At 48.2% G+C, this 20,691-nt stretch overlaps 23 non-coding genes across 23 annotated transcripts; 11 read left to right on the forward strand and 12 right to left on the reverse strand.

Annotated features, from left to right (window-relative positions):
- The first annotated feature begins 324 nt into the window (after positions 1-324).
- trnal-caa (transfer RNA leucine (anticodon CAA)) lies at positions 325-443 on the forward strand. Its single transcript has 2 exons — positions 325-362; positions 398-443. It is a non-coding gene; the product is annotated as a tRNA-Leu (tRNA).
- Positions 444-1,379: 936 nt separating this feature from the next.
- Positions 1,380-1,461, reverse strand: trnal-aag (transfer RNA leucine (anticodon AAG)). Its single transcript has one exon. It is a non-coding gene; the product is annotated as a tRNA-Leu (tRNA).
- A 625-nt stretch (positions 1,462-2,086) lies between these two features.
- trnal-caa (transfer RNA leucine (anticodon CAA)) lies at positions 2,087-2,205 on the forward strand. The gene is made up of 2 exons: positions 2,087-2,124; positions 2,160-2,205. It is a non-coding gene; the product is annotated as a tRNA-Leu (tRNA).
- A 936-nt stretch (positions 2,206-3,141) lies between these two features.
- trnal-aag (transfer RNA leucine (anticodon AAG)) lies at positions 3,142-3,223 on the reverse strand. Its single transcript has one exon. It is a non-coding gene; the product is annotated as a tRNA-Leu (tRNA).
- A 625-nt stretch (positions 3,224-3,848) lies between these two features.
- Positions 3,849-3,967, forward strand: trnal-caa (transfer RNA leucine (anticodon CAA)). Its single transcript has 2 exons — positions 3,849-3,886; positions 3,922-3,967. It is a non-coding gene; the product is annotated as a tRNA-Leu (tRNA).
- Positions 3,968-4,904: 937 nt separating this feature from the next.
- On the reverse strand, positions 4,905-4,986 carry trnal-aag (transfer RNA leucine (anticodon AAG)). Its single transcript has one exon. It is a non-coding gene; the product is annotated as a tRNA-Leu (tRNA).
- Positions 4,987-5,611: 625 nt separating this feature from the next.
- trnal-caa (transfer RNA leucine (anticodon CAA)) lies at positions 5,612-5,730 on the forward strand. The gene is made up of 2 exons: positions 5,612-5,649; positions 5,685-5,730. It is a non-coding gene; the product is annotated as a tRNA-Leu (tRNA).
- A 937-nt stretch (positions 5,731-6,667) lies between these two features.
- trnal-aag (transfer RNA leucine (anticodon AAG)) lies at positions 6,668-6,749 on the reverse strand. The gene has a single exon. It is a non-coding gene; the product is annotated as a tRNA-Leu (tRNA).
- Positions 6,750-7,374: 625 nt separating this feature from the next.
- trnal-caa (transfer RNA leucine (anticodon CAA)) lies at positions 7,375-7,493 on the forward strand. Its single transcript has 2 exons — positions 7,375-7,412; positions 7,448-7,493. It is a non-coding gene; the product is annotated as a tRNA-Leu (tRNA).
- Positions 7,494-8,430: 937 nt separating this feature from the next.
- Positions 8,431-8,512, reverse strand: trnal-aag (transfer RNA leucine (anticodon AAG)). The gene has a single exon. It is a non-coding gene; the product is annotated as a tRNA-Leu (tRNA).
- Positions 8,513-9,137: 625 nt separating this feature from the next.
- On the forward strand, positions 9,138-9,256 carry trnal-caa (transfer RNA leucine (anticodon CAA)). The gene is made up of 2 exons: positions 9,138-9,175; positions 9,211-9,256. It is a non-coding gene; the product is annotated as a tRNA-Leu (tRNA).
- A 937-nt stretch (positions 9,257-10,193) lies between these two features.
- Positions 10,194-10,275, reverse strand: trnal-aag (transfer RNA leucine (anticodon AAG)). Its single transcript has one exon. It is a non-coding gene; the product is annotated as a tRNA-Leu (tRNA).
- A 625-nt stretch (positions 10,276-10,900) lies between these two features.
- Positions 10,901-11,019, forward strand: trnal-caa (transfer RNA leucine (anticodon CAA)). The gene is made up of 2 exons: positions 10,901-10,938; positions 10,974-11,019. It is a non-coding gene; the product is annotated as a tRNA-Leu (tRNA).
- A 937-nt stretch (positions 11,020-11,956) lies between these two features.
- On the reverse strand, positions 11,957-12,038 carry trnal-aag (transfer RNA leucine (anticodon AAG)). The gene has a single exon. It is a non-coding gene; the product is annotated as a tRNA-Leu (tRNA).
- Positions 12,039-12,663: 625 nt separating this feature from the next.
- trnal-caa (transfer RNA leucine (anticodon CAA)) lies at positions 12,664-12,782 on the forward strand. The gene is made up of 2 exons: positions 12,664-12,701; positions 12,737-12,782. It is a non-coding gene; the product is annotated as a tRNA-Leu (tRNA).
- A 937-nt stretch (positions 12,783-13,719) lies between these two features.
- On the reverse strand, positions 13,720-13,801 carry trnal-aag (transfer RNA leucine (anticodon AAG)). The gene has a single exon. It is a non-coding gene; the product is annotated as a tRNA-Leu (tRNA).
- Positions 13,802-14,426: 625 nt separating this feature from the next.
- Positions 14,427-14,545, forward strand: trnal-caa (transfer RNA leucine (anticodon CAA)). The gene is made up of 2 exons: positions 14,427-14,464; positions 14,500-14,545. It is a non-coding gene; the product is annotated as a tRNA-Leu (tRNA).
- Positions 14,546-15,482: 937 nt separating this feature from the next.
- On the reverse strand, positions 15,483-15,564 carry trnal-aag (transfer RNA leucine (anticodon AAG)). The gene has a single exon. It is a non-coding gene; the product is annotated as a tRNA-Leu (tRNA).
- Positions 15,565-16,189: 625 nt separating this feature from the next.
- On the forward strand, positions 16,190-16,308 carry trnal-caa (transfer RNA leucine (anticodon CAA)). The gene is made up of 2 exons: positions 16,190-16,227; positions 16,263-16,308. It is a non-coding gene; the product is annotated as a tRNA-Leu (tRNA).
- Positions 16,309-17,245: 937 nt separating this feature from the next.
- On the reverse strand, positions 17,246-17,328 carry trnal-aag (transfer RNA leucine (anticodon AAG)). The gene has a single exon. It is a non-coding gene; the product is annotated as a tRNA-Leu (tRNA).
- Positions 17,329-17,953: 625 nt separating this feature from the next.
- Positions 17,954-18,072, forward strand: trnal-caa (transfer RNA leucine (anticodon CAA)). Its single transcript has 2 exons — positions 17,954-17,991; positions 18,027-18,072. It is a non-coding gene; the product is annotated as a tRNA-Leu (tRNA).
- Positions 18,073-19,009: 937 nt separating this feature from the next.
- Positions 19,010-19,092, reverse strand: trnal-aag (transfer RNA leucine (anticodon AAG)). The gene has a single exon. It is a non-coding gene; the product is annotated as a tRNA-Leu (tRNA).
- Positions 19,093-20,063: 971 nt separating this feature from the next.
- trnal-aag (transfer RNA leucine (anticodon AAG)) lies at positions 20,064-20,146 on the reverse strand. The gene has a single exon. It is a non-coding gene; the product is annotated as a tRNA-Leu (tRNA).
- Positions 20,147-20,691: the final 545 nt, after the last annotated feature.

A 20,691-nucleotide genomic window follows, 5' to 3' on the forward strand; every position in this document is an offset into this window, starting at 1 on the left:
CATTGCAACAGTGCCTTCACTTTTACAATACTTCATTGGCTGTGAAGCGCCTTGGGACGTCGTTCGGTCATGAAAGGCGCTTTCGAAATACAATACAGAAAATGTTACCCGATAGCTGACAAAATGCGAGCTGTTGCGAGAAATACCTGTGTTTGAATGTTGGTTGCATTGCAGGGATGATGAACTTAATGACTGGCGCTGCCTGTTAAGTCCTGTCGTAAGAATGTGTGCGTTGTGTGTTTGCACAGGAGGAAGAATTGTGATGCTGCTCAGTAAGTGTGCAGAATTTGCAGCACATTTTTCTGCAGCTGCTGCAAGACCATTGTCAGGATGGCCGAGTGGTCTAAGGCGCCAGACTCAAGGACTGTTAATCCTTACCTTACCAAAGGTTGGTGTATTCTGGTCCCTTTCTAGGGGCGTGGGTTCGAATCCCACTTCTGACATTAACTTTTTATCCAGACAAATGCCAGCCAGCGTCAAAAAGCCTGCTCAACTGGCTTTAAATTTGCAAGTGGTCACCTCAATCTCCTCAACGCTATTGGCGTTTGCCAATAAACGAAAGGCACCGCACCGCCCACAGACCAACTTGTTTTGCTCTCTAAACTTATCACATTCTAACCCTGTTCTCGGGGATAGGGTTTAAAATCAGACTTCTCCTTTCAACCCATTCCCACACTAAAAAGCAGCAGACTCAAAGCATGACATTTTTATCCTCCCGCGTTGCTGAATTCCACGTTGCTTTCTCGTACTGTGGCTTTCAATCCCACTGCAGACAGTGGTGTTTCTCAGAAAAAGGGCACCACTGTCAAAGAATGAGATTTCTTCCACACAAAGGCTGCTCAAATCTGCTCCGTTACTCAGGCAGGGAATTACTTGCAATGTTACTTCCGACATTAACACATTTTGCCAGTATAAAAGGCACCAGAGCCAAACAAGTCAGGTATTAGCATGTAAAAGTTGCCAGAGTCGATGCCTTGGTGGACCGAGGCCTTTCAATGCTCAGACTGATGCTTACGGCCAAGGGCACAATAGTGTCAGGAAGGCCGAGTGGAGTGAGGCGCCAGACTCAAAGACTGTTAATCCTTAACTGACCAAAGGTCGGCGAATTCCGGTCCCTTTCTAGGGGCGTGGGTTGCAATCCCACCTCTGACGTGACATTTTTCCCCACACAAATGCAGCCAGCGTCAAAAGGCCTGTTGAACTGGCCTTCAATTTACAAGTGGCAACATCAAACTCTTCAACGGTTTGCCAACAAACTGAAGGCACCGTTCTCAGCTCAACCTCTTTTCCACACCAAAATAGTCATATCACAACACAGCGGGAGCCGACTGCTTCATGGCTCGCGGTGAAGGGGCGCAAATATTACACGCCACAAATTCTGGCAGCGGTGGGATTCGAACCCACGCCTCCGAAGAGACTGGAGCCTTAATCCAGCGCCTTAGACCGCTCGGCCACGCTACCACTGGCAGCAGTTTCCGTTCTGGAACTAGTGACCGGTGAGTGAAATGTGACTTTGCTTTGGGCAAGATAATAATCAAGGCAATTGAAGTGGCAGACGGTAAACTCTCGAGAAATGATTTTGCAGCATACAGGTCCACAGGGCAACACCAGTAATTAGGTGCACGTTGGAACGAAGCAGTTACAACCTTCATTCAATATTTATTCCGACATCAACGTCACTGACAAAACCAGATTATCTGGTCATGATCACATTGCCGTTTGTGGGATCTTGCTGTGTGCAAACTGGCTGCGGCGTTCCCCACATTGCAACAGTGCCTTCACTTTTACAATACTTCATTGGCTGTGAAGCGCCTTGGGACGTCGTTCGGTCATGAAAGGCGCTTTCGAAATACAATACAGAAAATGTTACCCGATAGCTGACAAAATGCGAGCTGTTGCGAGAAATACCTGTGTTTGAATGTTGGTTGCATTGCAGGGATGATGAACTTAATGACTGGCGCTGCCTGTTAAGTCCTGTCGTAAGAATGTGTGCGTTGTGTGTTTGCACAGGAGGAAGAATTGTGAGGCTGCTCAGTAAGTGTGCAGAATTTGCAGCACATTTTCTTGCAGCTGCTGCACGACCATTGTCAGGATGGCCGAGTGGTCTAAGGCGCCAGACTCAAGGACTGTTAATCCTTACCTTACCAAAGGTTGGTGTATTCTGGTCCCTTTCTAGGGGCGTGGGTTCGAATCCCACTTCTGACATTAACTTTTTATCCAGACAAATGCCAGCCAGCGTCAAAAAGCCTGCTCAACTGGCTTTAAATTTGCAAGTGGTCACCTCAAGCTCCTCAACGCTATTGGCGTTTGCCAATAAGCGAAAGGCACCGCACCGCCCACAGACCAACTTGTTTTGCTCTCTAAACTTATCACATTCTAACCCTGTTCTCGGGGATAGGGTTTAAAATCAGACTTCTCCTTTCAACCCATTCCCACACTAAAAAGCAGCAGACTCAAAGCATGACATTTTTATCCTCCCGCGTTGCTGAATTCCACGTTGCTTTCTCGTACTGTGGCTTTCAATCCCACTGCAGACAGTGGTGGTTCTCAGAAAAAGGGCACCACTGTCAAAGAATGAGATTTCTTCCACACAAAGGCTGCTCAAATCTGCTCCGTTCCTCAGGCAGGGAATTACTTGCAATGTTACTTCCGACATTAACACATTTTGCCAGTATCAAAGGCACCAGAGCCAAACAAGTCAGGTATTAGCATGTGAAAGTTGCCAGAGTCGATGCCTTGGTGGACCGAGGCCTTTCAATGCTCAGACTGATGCTTACGGCCAAGGGCACAATAGTGTCAGGAAGGCCGAGTGGAGTGAGGCGCCAGACTCAAAGACTGTTAATCCTTAACTGACCAAAGGTCGGCGAATTCCGGTCCCTTTCTAGGGGCGTGGGTTGCAATCCCACCTCTGACGTGACATTTTTCCCCACACAAATGCAGCCAGCGTCAAAAGGCCTGTTGACCTGGCCTTCAATTTACAAGTGGCAACATCAAACTCTTCAACGGTTTGCCAACAAACTGAAGGCACCGTTCTCAGCTCAACCTCTTTTCCACACCAAAATAGTCATATCACAACACAGCGGGAGCCGACTGCTTCATGGCTCGCGGTGAAGGGGCGCAAATATTACACGCCACAAATTCTGGCAGCGGTGGGATTCGAACCCACGCCTCCGAAGAGACTGGAGCCTTAATCCAGCGCCTTCGACCGCTCGGCCACGCTACCACTGGCAGCAGTTTCCGTTCTGGAACTAGTGACCGGTGAGTGAAATGTGACTTTGCTTTGGGCAAGATAATAATCAAGGCCATTGAAGTGGCAGACGGTAAACTCTCGAGAAATGATTTTGCAGCATACAGGTCCACAGGGCAACACCAGTAATTAGGTGCACGTTGGAACGAAGCAGTTACAACCTTCATTCAATATTTATTCCGACATCAACGTCACTGACAAAACCAGATTATCTGGTCATGATCACATTGCCGTTTGTGGGATCTTGCTGTGTGCAAACTGGCTGCGGCGTTCCCCACATTGCAACAGTGCCTTCACTTTTACAATACTTCATTGGCTGTGAAGCGCCTTGGGACGTCGTTCGGTCATGAAAGGCGCTTTCGAAATACAATACAGAAAATGTTACCCGATAGCTGACAAAATGCGAGCTGTTGCGAGAAATACCTGTGTTTGAATGTTGGTTGCATTGCAGGGATGATGAACTTAATGACTGGCGCTGCCTGTTAAGTCCTGTCGTAAGAATGTGTGCGTTGTGTGTTTGCACAGGAGGAAGAATTGTGAGGCTGCTCAGTAAGTGTGCAGAATTTGCAGCACATTTTCCTGCAGCTGCTGCACGACCATTGTCAGGATGGCCGAGTGGTCTAAGGCGCCAGACTCAAGGACTGTTAATCCTTACCTTACCAAAGGTTGGTGTATTCTGGTCCCTTTCTAGGGGCGTGGGTTCGAATCCCACTTCTGACATTAACTTTTTATCCAGACAAATGCCAGCCAGCGTCAAAAAGCCTGCTCAACTGGCTTTAAATTTGCAAGTGGTCACCTCAAGCTCCTCAACGCTATTGGCGTTTGCCAATAAGCGAAAGGCACCGCACCGCCCACAGACCAACTTGTTTTGCTCTCTAAACTTATCACATTCTAACCCTGTTCTCGGGGATAGGGTTTAAAATCAGACTTCTCCTTTCAACCCATTCCCACACTAAAAAGCAGCAGACTCAAAGCATGACATTTTTATCCTCCCGCGTTGCTGAATTCCACGTTGCTTTCTCGTACTGTGGCTTTCAATCCCACTGCAGACAGTGGTGGTTCTCAGAAAAAGGGCACCACTGTCAAAGAATGAGATTTCTTCCACACAAAGGCTGCTCAAATCTGCTCCGTTCCTCAGGCAGGGAATTACTTGCAATGTTTACTTCCGACATTAACACATTTTGCCAGTATAAAAGGCACCAGAGCCAAACAAGTCAGGTATTAGCATGTGAAAGTTGCCAGAGTCGATGCCTTGGTGGACCGAGGCCTTTCAATGCTCAGACTGATGCTTACGGCCAAGGGCACAATAGTGTCAGGAAGGCCGAGTGGAGTGAGGCGCCAGACTCAAAGACTGTTAATCCTTAACTGACCAAAGGTCGGCGAATTCCGGTCCCTTTCTAGGGGCGTGGGTTGCAATCCCACCTCTGACGTGACATTTTTCCCCACACAAATGCAGCCAGCGTCAAAAGGCCTGTTGAACTGGCCTTCAATTTACAAGTGGCAACATCAAACTCTTCAACGGTTTGCCAACAAACTGAAGGCACCGTTCTCAGCTCAACCTCTTTTCCACACCAAAATAGTCAAATCACAACACAACGGGAGCCGACTGCTTCATGGCTCGCGGTGAAGGGGCGCAAATATTACACGCCACAAATTCTGGCAGCGGTGGGATTCGAACTCACGCCTCCGAAGAGACTGGAGCCTTAATCCAGCGCCTTAGACCGCTCGGCCACGCTACCACTGGCAGCAGTTTCCGTTCTGGAACTAGTGACCGGTGAGTGAAATGTGACTTTGCTTTGGGCAAGATAATAATCAAGGCCATTGAAGTGGCAGACGGTAAACTCTCGAGAAATGATTTTGCAGCATACAGGTCCACAGGGCAACACCAGTAATTAGGTGCACGTTGGAACGAAGCAGTTACAACCTTCATTCAATATTTATTCCGACATCAACGTCACTGACAAAACCAGATTATCTGGTCATGATCACATTGCCGTTTGTGGGATCTTGCTGTGTGCAAACTGGCTGCGGCGTTCCCCACATTGCAACAGTGCCTTCACTTTTACAATACTTCATTGGCTGTGAAGCGCCTTGGGACGTCGTTCGGTCATGAAAGGCGCTTTCGAAATACAATACAGAAAATGTTACCCGATAGCTGACAAAATGCGAGCTGTTGCGAGAAATACCTGTGTTTGAATGTTGGTTGCATTGCAGGGATGATGAACTTAATGACTGGCGCTGCCTGTTAAGTCCTGTCGTAAGAATGTGTGCGTTGTGTGTTTGCACAGGAGGAAGAATTGTGAGGCTGCTCAGTAAGTGTGCAGAATTTGCAGCACATTTTCCTGCAGCTGCTGCACGACCATTGTCAGGATGGCCGAGTGGTCTAAGGCGCCAGACTCAAGGACTGTTAATCCTTACCTTACCAAAGGTTGGTGGATTCTGGTCCCTTTCTAGGGGCGTGGGTTCGAATCCCACTTCTGACATTAACTTTTTATCCAGACAAATGCCAGCCAGCGTCAAAAAGCCTGCTCAACTGGCTTTAAATTTGCAAGTGGTCACCTCAAGCTCCTCAACGCTATTGGCGTTTGCCAATAAGCGAAAGGCACCGCACCGCCCACAGACCAACTTGTTTTGCTCTCTAAACTTATCACATTCTAACCCTGTTCTCGGGGATAGGGTTTAAAATCAGACTTCTCCTTTCAACCCATTCCCACACTAAAAAGCAGCAGACTCAAAGCATGACATTTTTATCCTCCCGCGTTGCTGAATTCCACGTTGCTTTCTCGTACTGTGGCTTTCAATCCCACTGCAGACAGTGGTGGTTCTCAGAAAAAGGGCACCACTGTCAAAGAATGAGATTTCTTCCACACAAAGGCTGCTCAAATCTGCTCCGTTCCTCAGGCAGGGAATTACTTGCAATGTTTACTTCCGACATTAACACATTTTGCCAGTATAAAAGGCACCAGAGCCAAACAAGTCAGGTATTAGCATGTGAAAGTTGCCAGAGTCGATGCCTTGGTGGACCGAGGCCTTTCAATGCTCAGACTGATGCTTACGGCCAAGGGCACAATAGTGTCAGGAAGGCCGAGTGGAGTGAGGCGCCAGACTCAAAGACTGTTAATCCTTAACTGACCAAAGGTCGGCGAATTCCGGTCCCTTTCTAGGGGCGTGGGTTGCAATCCCACCTCTGACGTGACATTTTTCCCCACACAAATGCAGCCAGCGTCAAAAGGCCTGTTGAACTGGCCTTCAATTTACAAGTGGCAACATCAAACTCTTCAACGGTTTGCCAACAAACTGAAGGCACCGTTCTCAGCTCAACCTCTTTTCCACACCAAAATAGTCAAATCACAACACAACGGGAGCCGACTGCTTCATGGCTCGCGGTGAAGGGGCGCAAATATTACACGCCACAAATTCTGGCAGCGGTGGGATTCGAACCCACGCCTCCGAAGAGACTGGAGCCTTAATCCAGCGCCTTAGACCGCTCGGCCACGCTACCACTGGCAGCAGTTTCCGTTCTGGAACTAGTGACCGGTGAGTGAAATGTGACTTTGCTTTGGGCAAGATAATAATCAAGGCCATTGAAGTGGCAGACGGTAAACTCTCGAGAAATGATTTTGCAGCATACAGGTCCACAGGGCAACACCAGTAATTAGGTGCACGTTGGAACGAAGCAGTTACAACCTTCATTCAATATTTATTCCGACATCAACGTCACTGACAAAACCAGATTATCTGGTCATGATCACATTGCCGTTTGTGGGATCTTGCTGTGTGCAAACTGGCTGCGGCGTTCCCCACATTGCAACAGTGCCTTCACTTTTACAATACTTCATTGGCTGTAAAGCGCCTTGGGACGTCGTTCGGTCATGAAAGGCGCTTTCGAAATACAATACAGAAAATGTTACCCGATAGCTGACAAAATGCGAGCTGTTGCGAGAAATACCTGTGTTTGAATGTTGGTTGCATTGCAGGGATGATGAACTTAATGACTGGCGCTGCCTGTTAAGTCCTGTCGTAAGAATGTGTGCGTTGTGTGTTTGCACAGGAGGAAGAATTGTGAGGCTGCTCAGTAAGTGTGCAGAATTTGCAGCACATTTTCCTGCAGCTGCTGCACGACCATTGTCAGGATGGCCGAGTGGTCTAAGGCGCCAGACTCAAGGACTGTTAATCCTTACCTTACCAAAGGTTGGTGGATTCTGGTCCCTTTCTAGGGGCGTGGGTTCGAATCCCACTTCTGACATTAACTTTTTATCCAGACAAATGCCAGCCAGCGTCAAAAAGCCTGCTCAACTGGCTTTAAATTTGCAAGTGGTCACCTCAAGCTCCTCAACGCTATTGGCGTTTGCCAATAAGCGAAAGGCACCGCACCGCCCACAGACCAACTTGTTTTGCTCTCTAAACTTATCACATTCTAACCCTGTTCTCGGGGATAGGGTTTAAAATCAGACTTCTCCTTTCAACCCATTCCCACACTAAAAAGCAGCAGACTCAAAGCATGACATTTTTATCCTCCCGCGTTGCTGAATTCCACGTTGCTTTCTCGTACTGTGGCTTTCAATCCCACTGCAGACAGTGGTGGTTCTCAGAAAAAGGGCACCACTGTCAAAGAATGAGATTTCTTCCACACAAAGGCTGCTCAAATCTGCTCCGTTCCTCAGGCAGGGAATTACTTGCAATGTTTACTTCCGACATTAACACATTTTGCCAGTATAAAAGGCACCAGAGCCAAACAAGTCAGGTATTAGCATGTGAAAGTTGCCAGAGTCGATGCCTTGGTGGACCGAGGCCTTTCAATGCTCAGACTGATGCTTACGGCCAAGGGCACAATAGTGTCAGGAAGGCCGAGTGGAGTGAGGCGCCAGACTCAAAGACTGTTAATCCTTAACTGACCAAAGGTCGGCGAATTCCGGTCCCTTTCTAGGGGCGTGGGTTGCAATCCCACCTCTGACGTGACATTTTTCCCCACACAAATGCAGCCAGCGTCAAAAGGCCTGTTGAACTGGCCTTCAATTTACAAGTGGCAACATCAAACTCTTCAACGGTTTGCCAACAAACTGAAGGCACCGTTCTCAGCTCAACCTCTTTTCCACACCAAAATAGTCAAATCACAACACAACGGGAGCCGACTGCTTCATGGCTCGCGGTGAAGGGGCGCAAATATTACACGCCACAAATTCTGGCAGCGGTGGGATTCGAACCCACGCCTCCGAAGAGACTGGAGCCTTAATCCAGCGCCTTAGACCGCTCGGCCACGCTACCACTGGCAGCAGTTTCCGTTCTGGAACTAGTGACCGGTGAGTGAAATGTGACTTTGCTTTGGGCAAGATAATAATCAAGGCCATTGAAGTGGCAGACGGTAAACTCTCGAGAAATGATTTTGCAGCATACAGGTCCACAGGGCAACACCAGTAATTAGGTGCACGTTGGAACGAAGCAGTTACAACCTTCATTCAATATTTATTCCGACATCAACGTCACTGACAAAACCAGATTATCTGGTCATGATCACATTGCCGTTTGTGGGATCTTGCTGTGTGCAAACTGGCTGCGGCGTTCCCCACATTGCAACAGTGCCTTCACTTTTACAATACTTCATTGGCTGTAAAGCGCCTTGGGACGTCGTTCGGTCATGAAAGGCGCTTTCGAAATACAATACAGAAAATGTTACCCGATAGCTGACAAAATGCGAGCTGTTGCGAGAAATACCTGTGTTTGAATGTTGGTTGCATTGCAGGGATGATGAACTTAATGACTGGCGCTGCCTGTTAAGTCCTGTCGTAAGAATGTGTGCGTTGTGTGTTTGCACAGGAGGAAGAATTGTGAGGCTGCTCAGTAAGTGTGCAGAATTTGCAGCACATTTTCCTGCAGCTGTTGCACGACCATTGTCAGGATGGCCGAGTGGTCTAAGGCGCCAGACTCAAGGACTGTTAATCCTTACCTTACCAAAGGTTGGTGTATTCTGGTCCCTTTCTAGGGGCGTGGGTTCGAATCCCACTTCTGACATTAACTTTTTATCCAGACAAATGCCAGCCAGCGTCAAAAAGCCTGCTCAACTGGCTTTAAATTTGCAAGTGGTCACCTCAAGCTCCTCAACGCTATTGGCGTTTGCCAATAAGCGAAAGGCACCGCACCGCCCACAGACCAACTTGTTTTGCTCTCTAAACTTATCACATTCTAACCCTGTTCTCGGGGATAGGGTTTAAAATCAGACTTCTCCTTTCAACCCATTCCCACACTAAAAAGCAGCAGACTCAAAGCATGACATTTTTATCCTCCCGCGTTGCTGAATTCCACGTTGCTTTCTCGTACTGTGGCTTTCAATCCCACTGCAGACAGTGGTGGTTCTCAGAAAAAGGGCACCACTGTCAAAGAATGAGATTTCTTCCACACAAAGGCTGCTCAAATCTGCTCCGTTCCTCAGGCAGGGAATTACTTGCAATGTTTATTTCCGACATTAACACATTTTGCCAGTATAAAAGGCACCAGAGCCAAACAAGTCAGGTATTAGCATGTGAAAGTTGCCAGAGTCGATGCCTTGGTGGACCGAGGCCTTTCAATGCTCAGACTGATGCTTACGGCCAAGGGCACAATAGTGTCAGGAAGGCCGAGTGGAGTGAGGCGCCAGACTCAAAGACTGTTAATCCTTAACTGACCAAAGGTCGGCGAATTCCGGTCCCTTTCTAGGGGCGTGGGTTGCAATCCCACCTCTGACGTGACATTTTTCCCCACACAAATGCAGCCAGCGTCAAAAGGCCTGTTGAACTGGCCTTCAATTTACAAGTGGCAACATCAAACTCTTCAACGGTTTGCCAACAAACTGAAGGCACCGTTCTCAGCTCAACCTCTTTTCCACACCAAAATAGTCAAATCACAACACAACGGGAGCCGACTGCTTCATGGCTCGCGGTGAAGGGGCGCAAATATTACACGCCACAAATTCTGGCAGCGGTGGGATTCGAACTCACGCCTCCGAAGAGACTGGAGCCTTAATCCAGCGCCTTAGACCGCTCGGCCACGCTACCACTGGCAGCAGTTTCCGTTCTGGAACTAGTGACCGGTGAGTGAAATGTGACTTTGCTTTGGGCAAGATAATAATCAAGGCCATTGAAGTGGCAGACGGTAAACTCTCGAGAAATGATTTTGCAGCATACAGGTCCACAGGGCAACACCAGTAATTAGGTGCACGTTGGAACGAAGCAGTTACAACCTTCATTCAATATTTATTCCGACATCAACGTCACTGACAAAACCAGATTATCTGGTCATGATCACATTGCCGTTTGTGGGATCTTGCTGTGTGCAAACTGGCTGCGGCGTTCCCCACATTGCAACAGTGCCTTCACTTTTACAATACTTCATTGGCTGTGAAGCGCCTTGGGACGTCGTTCGGTCATGAAAGGCGCTTTCGAAATACAATACAGAAAATGTTACCCGATAGCTGACAAAATGCGAGCTGTTGCGAGAAATACCTGTGTTTGAATGTTGGTTGCATTGCAGGGATGATGAACTTAATGACTGGCGCTGCCTGTTAAGTCCTGTCGTAAGAATGTGTGCGTTGTGTGTTTGCACAGGAGGAAGAATTGTGAGGCTGCTCAGTAAGTGTGCAGAATTTGCAGCACATTTTCCTGCAGCTGCTGCACGACCATTGTCAGGATGGCCGAGTGGTCTAAGGCGCCAGACTCAAGGACTGTTAATCCTTACCTTACCAAAGGTTGGTGGATTCTGGTCCCTTTCTAGGGGCGTGGGTTCGAATCCCACTTCTGACATTAACTTTTTATCCAGACAAATGCCAGCCAGCGTCAAAAAGCCTGCTCAACTGGCTTTAAATTTGCAAGTGGTCACCTCAAGCTCCTCAACGCTATTGGCGTTTGCCAATAAGCGAAAGGCACCGCACCGCCCACAGACCAACTTGTTTTGCTCTCTAAACTTATCACATTCTAACCCTGTTCTCGGGGATAGGGTTTAAAATCAGACTTCTCCTTTCAACCCATTCCCACACTAAAAAGCAGCAGACTCAAAGCATGACATTTTTATCCTCCCGCGTTGCTGAATTCCACGTTGCTTTCTCGTACTGTGGCTTTCAATCCCACTGCAGACAGTGGTGGTTCTCAGAAAAAGGGCACCACTGTCAAAGAATGAGATTTCTTCCACACAAAGGCTGCTCAAATCTGCTCCGTTCCTCAGGCAGGGAATTACTTGCAATGTTTACTTCCGACATTAACACATTTTGCCAGTATAAAAGGCACCAGAGCCAAACAAGTCAGGTATTAGCATGTGAAAGTTGCCAGAGTCGATGCCTTGGTGGACCGAGGCCTTTCAATGCTCAGACTGATGCTTACGGCCAAGGGCACAATAGTGTCAGGAAGGCCGAGTGGAGTGAGGCGCCAGACTCAAAGACTGTTAATCCTTAACTGACCAAAGGTCGGCGAATTCCGGTCCCTTTCTAGGGGCGTGGGTTGCAATCCCACCTCTGACGTGACATTTTTCCCCACACAAATGCAGCCAGCGTCAAAAGGCCTGTTGAACTGGCCTTCAATTTACAAGTGGCAACATCAAACTCTTCAACGGTTTGCCAACAAACTGAAGGCACCGTTCTCAGCTCAACCTCTTTTCCACACCAAAATAGTCAAATCACAACACAACGGGAGCCGACTGCTTCATGGCTCGCGGTGAAGGGGCGCAAATATTACACGCCACAAATTCTGGCAGCGGTGGGATTCGAACCCACGCCTCCGAAGAGACTGGAGCCTTAATCCAGCGCCTTAGACCGCTCGGCCACGCTACCACTGGCAGCAGTTTCCGTTCTGGAACTAGTGACCGGTGAGTGAAATGTGACTTTGCTTTGGGCAAGATAATAATCAAGGCCATTGAAGTGGCAGACGGTAAACTCTCGAGAAATGATTTTGCAGCATACAGGTCCACAGGGCAACACCAGTAATTAGGTGCACGTTGGAACGAAGCAGTTACAACCTTCATTCAATATTTATTCCGACATCAACGTCACTGACAAAACCAGATTATCTGGTCATGATCACATTGCCGTTTGTGGGATCTTGCTGTGTGCAAACTGGCTGCGGCGTTCCCCACATTGCAACAGTGCCTTCACTTTTACAATACTTCATTGGCTGTAAAGCGCCTTGGGACGTCGTTCGGTCATGAAAGGCGCTTTCGAAATACAATACAGAAAATGTTACCCGATAGCTGACAAAATGCGAGCTGTTGCGAGAAATACCTGTGTTTGAATGTTGGTTGCATTGCAGGGATGATGAACTTAATGACTGGCGCTGCCTGTTAAGTCCTGTCGTAAGAATGTGTGCGTTGTGTGTTTGCACAGGAGGAAGAATTGTGAGGCTGCTCAGTAAGTGTGCAGAATTTGCAGCACATTTTCCTGCAGCTGCTGCACGACCATTGTCAGGATGGCCGAGTGGTCTAAGGCGCCAGACTCAAGGACTGTTAATCCTTACCTTACCAAAGGTTGGTGGATTCTGGTCCCTTTCTAGGGGCGTGGGTTCGAATCCCACTTCTGACATTAACTTTTTATCCAGACAAATGCCAGCCAGCGTCAAAAAGCCTGCTCAACTGGCTTTAAATTTGCAAGTGGTCACCTCAAGCTCCTCAACGCTATTGGCGTTTGCCAATAAGCGAAAGGCACCGCACCGCCCACAGACCAACTTGTTTTGCTCTCTAAACTTATCACATTCTAACCCTGTTCTCGGGGATAGGGTTTAAAATCAGACTTCTCCTTTCAACCCATTCCCACACTAAAAAGCAGCAGACTCAAAGCATGACATTTTTATCCTCCCGCGTTGCTGAATTCCACGTTGCTTTCTCGTACTGTGGCTTTCAATCCCACTGCAGACAGTGGTGGTTCTCAGAAAAAGGGCACCACTGTCAAAGAATGAGATTTCTTCCACACAAAGGCTGCTCAAATCTGCTCCGTTCCTCAGGCAGGGAATTACTTGCAATGTTTACTTCCGACATTAACACATTTTGCCAGTATAAAAGGCACCAGAGCCAAACAAGTCAGGTATTAGCATGTGAAAGTTGCCAGAGTCGATGCCTTGGTGGACCGAGGCCTTTCAATGCTCAGACTGATGCTTACGGCCAAGGGCACAATAGTGTCAGGAAGGCCGAGTGGAGTGAGGCGCCAGACTCAAAGACTGTTAATCCTTAACTGACCAAAGGTCGGCGAATTCCGGTCCCTTTCTAGGGGCGTGGGTTGCAATCCCACCTCTGACGTGACATTTTTCCCCACACAAATGCAGCCAGCGTCAAAAGGCCTGTTGAACTGGCCTTCAATTTACAAGTGGCAACATCAAACTCTTCAACGGTTTGCCAACAAACTGAAGGCACCGTTCTCAGCTCAACCTCTTTTCCACACCAAAATAGTCAAATCACAACACAACGGGAGCCGACTGCTTCATGGCTCGCGGTGAAGGGGCGCAAATATTACACGCCACAAATTCTGGCAGCGGTGGGATTCGAACCCACGCCTCCGAAGAGACTGGAGCCTTAATCCAGCGCCTTAGACCGCTCGGCCACGCTACCACTGGCAGCAGTTTCCGTTCTGGAACTAGTGACCGGTGAGTGAAATGTGACTTTGCTTTGGGCAAGATAATAATCAAGGCCATTGAAGTGGCAGACGGTAAACTCTCGAGAAATGATTTTGCAGCATACAGGTCCACAGGGCAACACCAGTAATTAGGTGCACGTTGGAACGAAGCAGTTACAACCTTCATTCAATATTTATTCCGACATCAACGTCACTGACAAAACCAGATTATCTGGTCATGATCACATTGCCGTTTGTGGGATCTTGCTGTGTGCAAACTGGCTGCGGCGTTCCCCACATTGCAACAGTGCCTTCACTTTTACAATACTTCATTGGCTGTAAAGCGCCTTGGGACGTCGTTCGGTCATGAAAGGCGCTTTCGAAATACAATACAGAAAATGTTACCCGATAGCTGACAAAATGCGAGCTGTTGCGAGAAATACCTGTGTTTGAATGTTGGTTGCATTGCAGGGATGATGAACTTAATGACTGGCGCTGCCTGTTAAGTCCTGTCGTAAGAATGTGTGCGTTGTGTGTTTGCACAGGAGGAAGAATTGTGAGGCTGCTCAGTAAGTGTGCAGAATTTGCAGCACATTTTCCTGCAGCTGTTGCACGACCATTGTCAGGATGGCCGAGTGGTCTAAGGCGCCAGACTCAAGGACTGTTAATCCTTACCTTACCAAAGGTTGGTGTATTCTGGTCCCTTTCTAGGGGCGTGGGTTCGAATCCCACTTCTGACATTAACTTTTTATCCAGACAAATGCCAGCCAGCGTCAAAAAGCCTGCTCAACTGGCTTTAAATTTGCAAGTGGTCACCTCAAGCTCCTCAACGCTATTGGCGTTTGCCAATAAGCGAAAGGCACCGCACCGCCCACAGACCAACTTGTTTTGCTCTCTAAACTTATCACATTCTAACCCTGTTCTCGGGGATAGGGTTTAAAATCAGACTTCTCCTTTCAACCCATTCCCACACTAAAAAGCAGCAGACTCAAAGCATGACATTTTTATCCTCCCGCGTTGCTGAATTCCACGTTGCTTTCTCGTACTGTGGCTTTCAATCCCACTGCAGACAGTGGTGGTTCTCAGAAAAAGGGCACCACTGTCAAAGAATGAGATTTCTTCCACACAAAGGCTGCTCAAATCTGCTCCGTTCCTCAGGCAGGGAATTACTTGCAATGTTTACTTCCGACATTAACACATTTTGCCAGTATAAAAGGCACCAGAGCCAAACAAGTCAGGTATTAGCATGTGAAAGTTGCCAGAGTCGATGCCTTGGTGGACCGAGGCCTTTCAATGCTCAGACTGATGCTTACGGCCAAGGGCACAATAGTGTCAGGAAGGCCGAGTGGAGTGAGGCGCCAGACTCAAAGACTGTTAATCCTTAACTGACCAAAGGTCGGCGAATTCCGGTCCCTTTCTAGGGGCGTGGGTTGCAATCCCACCTCTGACGTGACATTTTTCCCCACACAAATGCAGCCAGCGTCAAAAGGCCTGTTGAACTGGCCTTCAATTTACAAGTGGCAACATCAAACTCTTCAACGGTTTGCCAACAAACTGAAGGCACCGTTCTCAGCTCAACCTCTTTTCCACACCAAAATAGTCATATCACAACACAGCGGGAGCCGACTGCTTCATGGCTCGCGGTGAAGGGGCGCAAATATTACGCGCCACAAATTCTGGCAGCGGTGGGATTCGAACCCACGCCTCCGAAGAGACTGGAGACTTAATCCAGCGCCTTAGACCGCTCGGCCACGCTACCACTGGCAGCAGTTTCCGTTCTGGAACTAGTGACCGGTGAGTGAAATGTGACTTTGCTTTGGGCAAGATAATAATCAAGGCCATTGAAGTGGCAGACGGTAAACTCTCGAGAAATGATTTTGCAGCATACAGGTCCACAGGGCAACACCAGTAATTAGGTGCACGTTGGAACGAAGCAGTTACAACCTTCATTCAATATTTATTCCGACATCAACGTCACTGACAAAACCAGATTATCTGGTCATGATCACATTGCCGTTTGTGGGATCTTGCTGTGTGCAAACTGGCTGCGGCGTTCCCCACATTGCAACAGTGCCTTCACTTTTACAATACTTCATTGGCTGTGAAGCGCCTTGGGACGTCGTTCGGTCATGAAAGGCGCTTTCGAAATACAATACAGAAAATGTTACCCGATAGCTGACAAAATGCGAGCTGTTGCGAGAAATACCTGTGTTTGAATGTTGGTTGCATTGCAGGGATGATGAACTTAATGACTGGCGCTGCCTGTTAAGTCCTGTCGTAAGAATGTGTGCGTTGTGTGTTTGCACAGGAGGAAGAATTGTGAGGCTGCTCAGTAAGTGTGCAGAATTTGCAGCACATTTTCCTGCAGCTGCTGCACGACCATTGTCAGGATGGCCGAGTGGTCTAAGGCGCCAGACTCAAGGACTGTTAATCCTTACCTTACCAAAGGTTGGTGTATTCTGGTCCCTTTCTAGGGGCGTGGGTTCGAATCCCACTTCTGACATTAACTTTTTATCCAGACAAATGCCAGCCAGCGTCAAAAAGCCTGCTCAACTGGCTTTAAATTTGCAAGTGGTCACCTCAAGCTCCTCAACGCTATTGGCGTTTGCCAATAAGCGAAAGGCACCGCACCGCCCACAGACCAACTTGTTTTGCTCTCTAAACTTATCACATTCTAACCCTGTTCTCGGGGATAGGGTTTAAAATCAGACTTCTCCTTTCAACCCATTCCCACACTAAAAAGCAGCAGACTCAAAGCATGACATTTTTATCCTCCCGCGTTGCTGAATTCCACGTTGCTTTCTCGTACTGTGGCTTTCAATCCCACTGCAGACAGTGGTGGTTCTCAGAAAAAGGGCACCACTGTCAAAGAATGAGATTTCTTCCACACAAAGGCTGCTCAAATCTGCTCCGTTCCTCAGGCAGGGAATTACTTGCAATGTTTACTTCCGACATTAACACATTTTGCCAGTATAAAAGGCACCAGAGCCAAACAAGTCAGGTATTAGCATGTGAAAGTTGCCAGAGTCGATGCCTTGGTGGACCGAGGCCTTTCAATGCTCAGACTGATGCTTACGGCCAAGGGCACAATAGTGTCAGGAAGGCCGAGTGGAGTGAGGCGCCAGACTCAAAGACTGTTAATCCTTAACTGACCAAAGGTCGGCGAATTCCGGTCCCTTTCTAGGGGCGTGGGTTGCAATCCCACCTCTGACGTGACATTTTTCCCCACACAAATGCAGCCAGCGTCAAAAGGCCTGTTGAACTGGCCTTCAATTTACAAGTGGCAACATCAAACTCTTCAACGGTTTGCCAACAAACTGAAGGCACCGTTCTCAGCTCAACCTCTTTTCCACACCAAAATAGTCATATCACAACACAGCGGGAGCCGACTGCTTCATGGCTCGCGGTGAAGGGGCGCAAATATTACACGCCACAAATTCTGGCAGCGGTGGGATTCGAACCCACTGCCTCCGAAGAGACTGGAGCCTTAATCCAGCGCCTTAGACCGCTCGGCCACGCTACCACTGGCAGCAGTTTCCGTTCTGGAACTAGTGACCGGTGAGTGAAATGTGACTTTGCTTTGGGCAAGATAATAATCAAGGCCATTGAAGTGGCAGACGGTAAACTCTCGAGAAATGATTTTGCAGCATACAGGTCCACAGGGCAACACCAGTAATTAGGTGCACGTTGGAACGAAGCAGTTACAACCTTCATTCAATATTTATTCCGACATCAACGTCACTGACAAAACCAGATTATCTGGTCATGATCACATTGCCGTTTGTGGGATCTTGCTGTGTGCAAACTGGCTGCGGCGTTCCCCACATTGCAACAGTGCCTTCACTTTTACAATACTTCATTGGCTGTGAAGCGCCTTGGGACGTCGTTCGGTCATGAAAGGCGCTTTCGAAATACAATACAGAAAATGTTACCCGATAGCTGACAAAATGCGAGCTGTTGCGAGAAATACCTGTGTTTGAATGTTGGTTGCATTGCAGGGATGATGAACTTAATGACTGGCGCTGCCTGTTAAGTCCTGTCGTAAGAATGTGTGCGTTGTGTGTTTGCACAGGAGGAAGAATTGTGAGGCTGCTCAGTAAGTGTGCAGAATTTGCAGCACATTTTCCTGCAGCTGCTGCACGACCATTGTCAGGATGGCCGAGTGGTCTAAGGCGCCAGACTCAAGGACTGTTAATCCTTACCTTACCAAAGGTTGGTGTATTCTGGTCCCTTTCTAGGGGCGTGGGTTCGAATCCCACTTCTGACATTAACTTTTTATCCAGACAAATGCCAGCCAGCGTCAAAAAGCCTGCTCAACTGGCTTTAAATTTGCAAGTGGTCACCTCAAGCTCCTCAACGCTATTGGCGTTTGCCAATAAGCGAAAGGCACCGCACCGCCCACAGACCAACTTGTTTTGCTCTCTAAACTTATCACATTCTAACCCTGTTCTCGGGGATAGGGTTTAAAATCAGACTTCTCCTTTCAACCCATTCCCACACTAAAAAGCAGCAGACTCAAAGCATGACATTTTTATCCTCCCGCGTTGCTGAATTCCACGTTGCTTTCTCGTACTGTGGCTTTCAATCCCACTGCAGACAGTGGTGGTTCTCAGAAAAAGGGCACCACTGTCAAAGAATGAGATTTCTTCCACACAAAGGCTGCTCAAATCTGCTCCGTTCCTCAGGCAGGGAATTACTTGCAATGTTTACTTCCGACATTAACACATTTTGCCAGTATAAAAGGCACCAGAGCCAAACAAGTCAGGTATTAGCATGTGAAAGTTGCCAGAGTCGATGCCTTGGTGGACCGAGGCCTTTCAATGCTCAGACTGATGCTTACGGCCAAGGGCACAATAGTGTCAGGAAGGCCGAGTGGAGTGAGGCGCCAGACTCAAAGACTGTTAATCCTTAACTGACCAAAGGTCGGCGAATTCCGGTCCCTTTCTAGGGGCGTGGGTTGCAATCCCACCTCTGACGTGACATTTTTCCCCACACAAATGCAGCCAGCGTCAAAAGGCCTGTTGAACTGGCCTTCAATTTACAAGTGGCAACATCAAACTCTTCAACGGTTTGCCAACAAACTGAAGGCACCGTTCTCAGCTCAACCTCTTTTCCACACCAAAATAGTCATATCACAACACAGCGGGAGCCGACTGCTTCATGGCTCGCGGTGAAGGGGCGCAAATATTACACGCCACAAATTCTGGCAGCGGTGGGATTCGAACCCACTGCCTCCGAAGAGACTGGAGCCTTAATCCAGCGCCTTAGACCGCTCGGCCACGCTACCACTGGCAGCAGTTTCCGTTCTGGAACTAGTGACCGGTGAGTGAAATGTGACTTTGCTTTGGGCAAGATAATAATCAAGGCCATTGAAGTGGCAGACGGTAAACTCTCGAGAAATGATTTTGCAGCATACAGGTCCACAGGGCAACACCAGTAATTAGGTGCACGTTGGAACGAAGCAGTTACAACCTTCATTCAATATTTATTCCGACATCAACGTCACTGACAAAACCAGATTATCTGGTCATGATCACATTGCCGTTTGTGGGATCTTGCTGTGTGCAAACTGGCTGCGGCGTTCCCCACATTGCAACAGTGCCTTCACTTTTACAATACTTCATTGGCTGTGAAGCGCCTTGGGACGTCGTTCGGTCATGAAAGGCGCTTTCGAAATACAATACAGAAAATGTTACCCGATAGCTGACAAAATGCGAGCTGTTGCGAGAAATACCTGTGTTTGAATGTTGGTTGCATTGCAGGGATGATGAACTTAATGACTGGCGCTGCCTGTTAAGTCCTGTCGTAAGAATGTGTGCGTTGTGTGTTTGCACAGGAGGAAGAATTGTGAGGCTGCTCAGTAAGTGTGCAGAATTTGCAGCACATTTTCCTGCAGCTGCTGCACGACCATTGTCAGGATGGCCGAGTGGTCTAAGGCGCCAGACTCAAGGACTGTTAATCCTTAACTGACCAAAGGTTGGTGTATTCTGGTCCCTTTCTAGGGGCGTGGGTTGCAATCCCACCTCTGACGTGACATTTTTCCCCACACAAATGCAGCCAGCGTCAAAAGGCCTGTTGAACTGGCCTTCAATTTACAAGTGGCAACATCAAACTCTTCAACGGTTTGCCAACAAACTGAAGGCACCGTTCTCAGCTCAACCTCTTTTCCACACCAAAATAGTCATATCACAACACAGCGGGAGCCGACTGCTTCATGGCTCGCGGTGAAGGGGCGCAAATATTACACGCCACAAATTCTGGCAGCGGTGGGATTCGAACCCACTGCCTCCGAAGAGACTGGAGCCTTAATCCAGCGCCTTAGACCGCTCGGCCACGCTACCACTGGCAGCAGTTTCCGTTCTGGAACTAGTGACCGGTGAGTGAAATGTGACTTTGCTTTGGGCAAGATAATAATCAAGGCCATTGAAGTGGCAGACGGTAAACTCTCGAGAAATGATTTTGCAGCATACAGGTCCACAGGGCAACACCAGTAATTAGGTGCACGTTGGAACAAAGCAGTTACAACCTTCATTCAATATTTATTCCTACATCAACGTCACTGACAAAACCAGATTATCTGGTCATGATCACATTGCCGTTTGTGGGATCTTGCTGTGTGCAAACTGGCTGCGGCGTTCCCCACATTGCAACAGTGCCTTCACTTTTACAATACTTCATTGGCTGTAAAGCGCCTTGGGACGTCGTTCGGTCATGAAAGGCGCTTTCGAAATACAATACAGAAAATGTTACCCGATAGCTGACAAAATGCGAGCTGTTGCGAGAAATACCTGTGTTTGAATGTTGGTTGCATTGCAGGGATGATGAACTTAATGACTGGCGCTGCCTGTTAAGTCCTGTCGTAAGAATGTGTGCGTTGTGTGTTTGC

The sequence above is a fragment of the Pristiophorus japonicus genome, chromosome 8 (assembly GCF_044704955.1).
Source record: "Pristiophorus japonicus isolate sPriJap1 chromosome 8, sPriJap1.hap1, whole genome shotgun sequence".
Classification (NCBI taxonomy): domain Eukaryota; kingdom Metazoa; phylum Chordata; class Chondrichthyes; family Pristiophoridae; genus Pristiophorus; species Pristiophorus japonicus.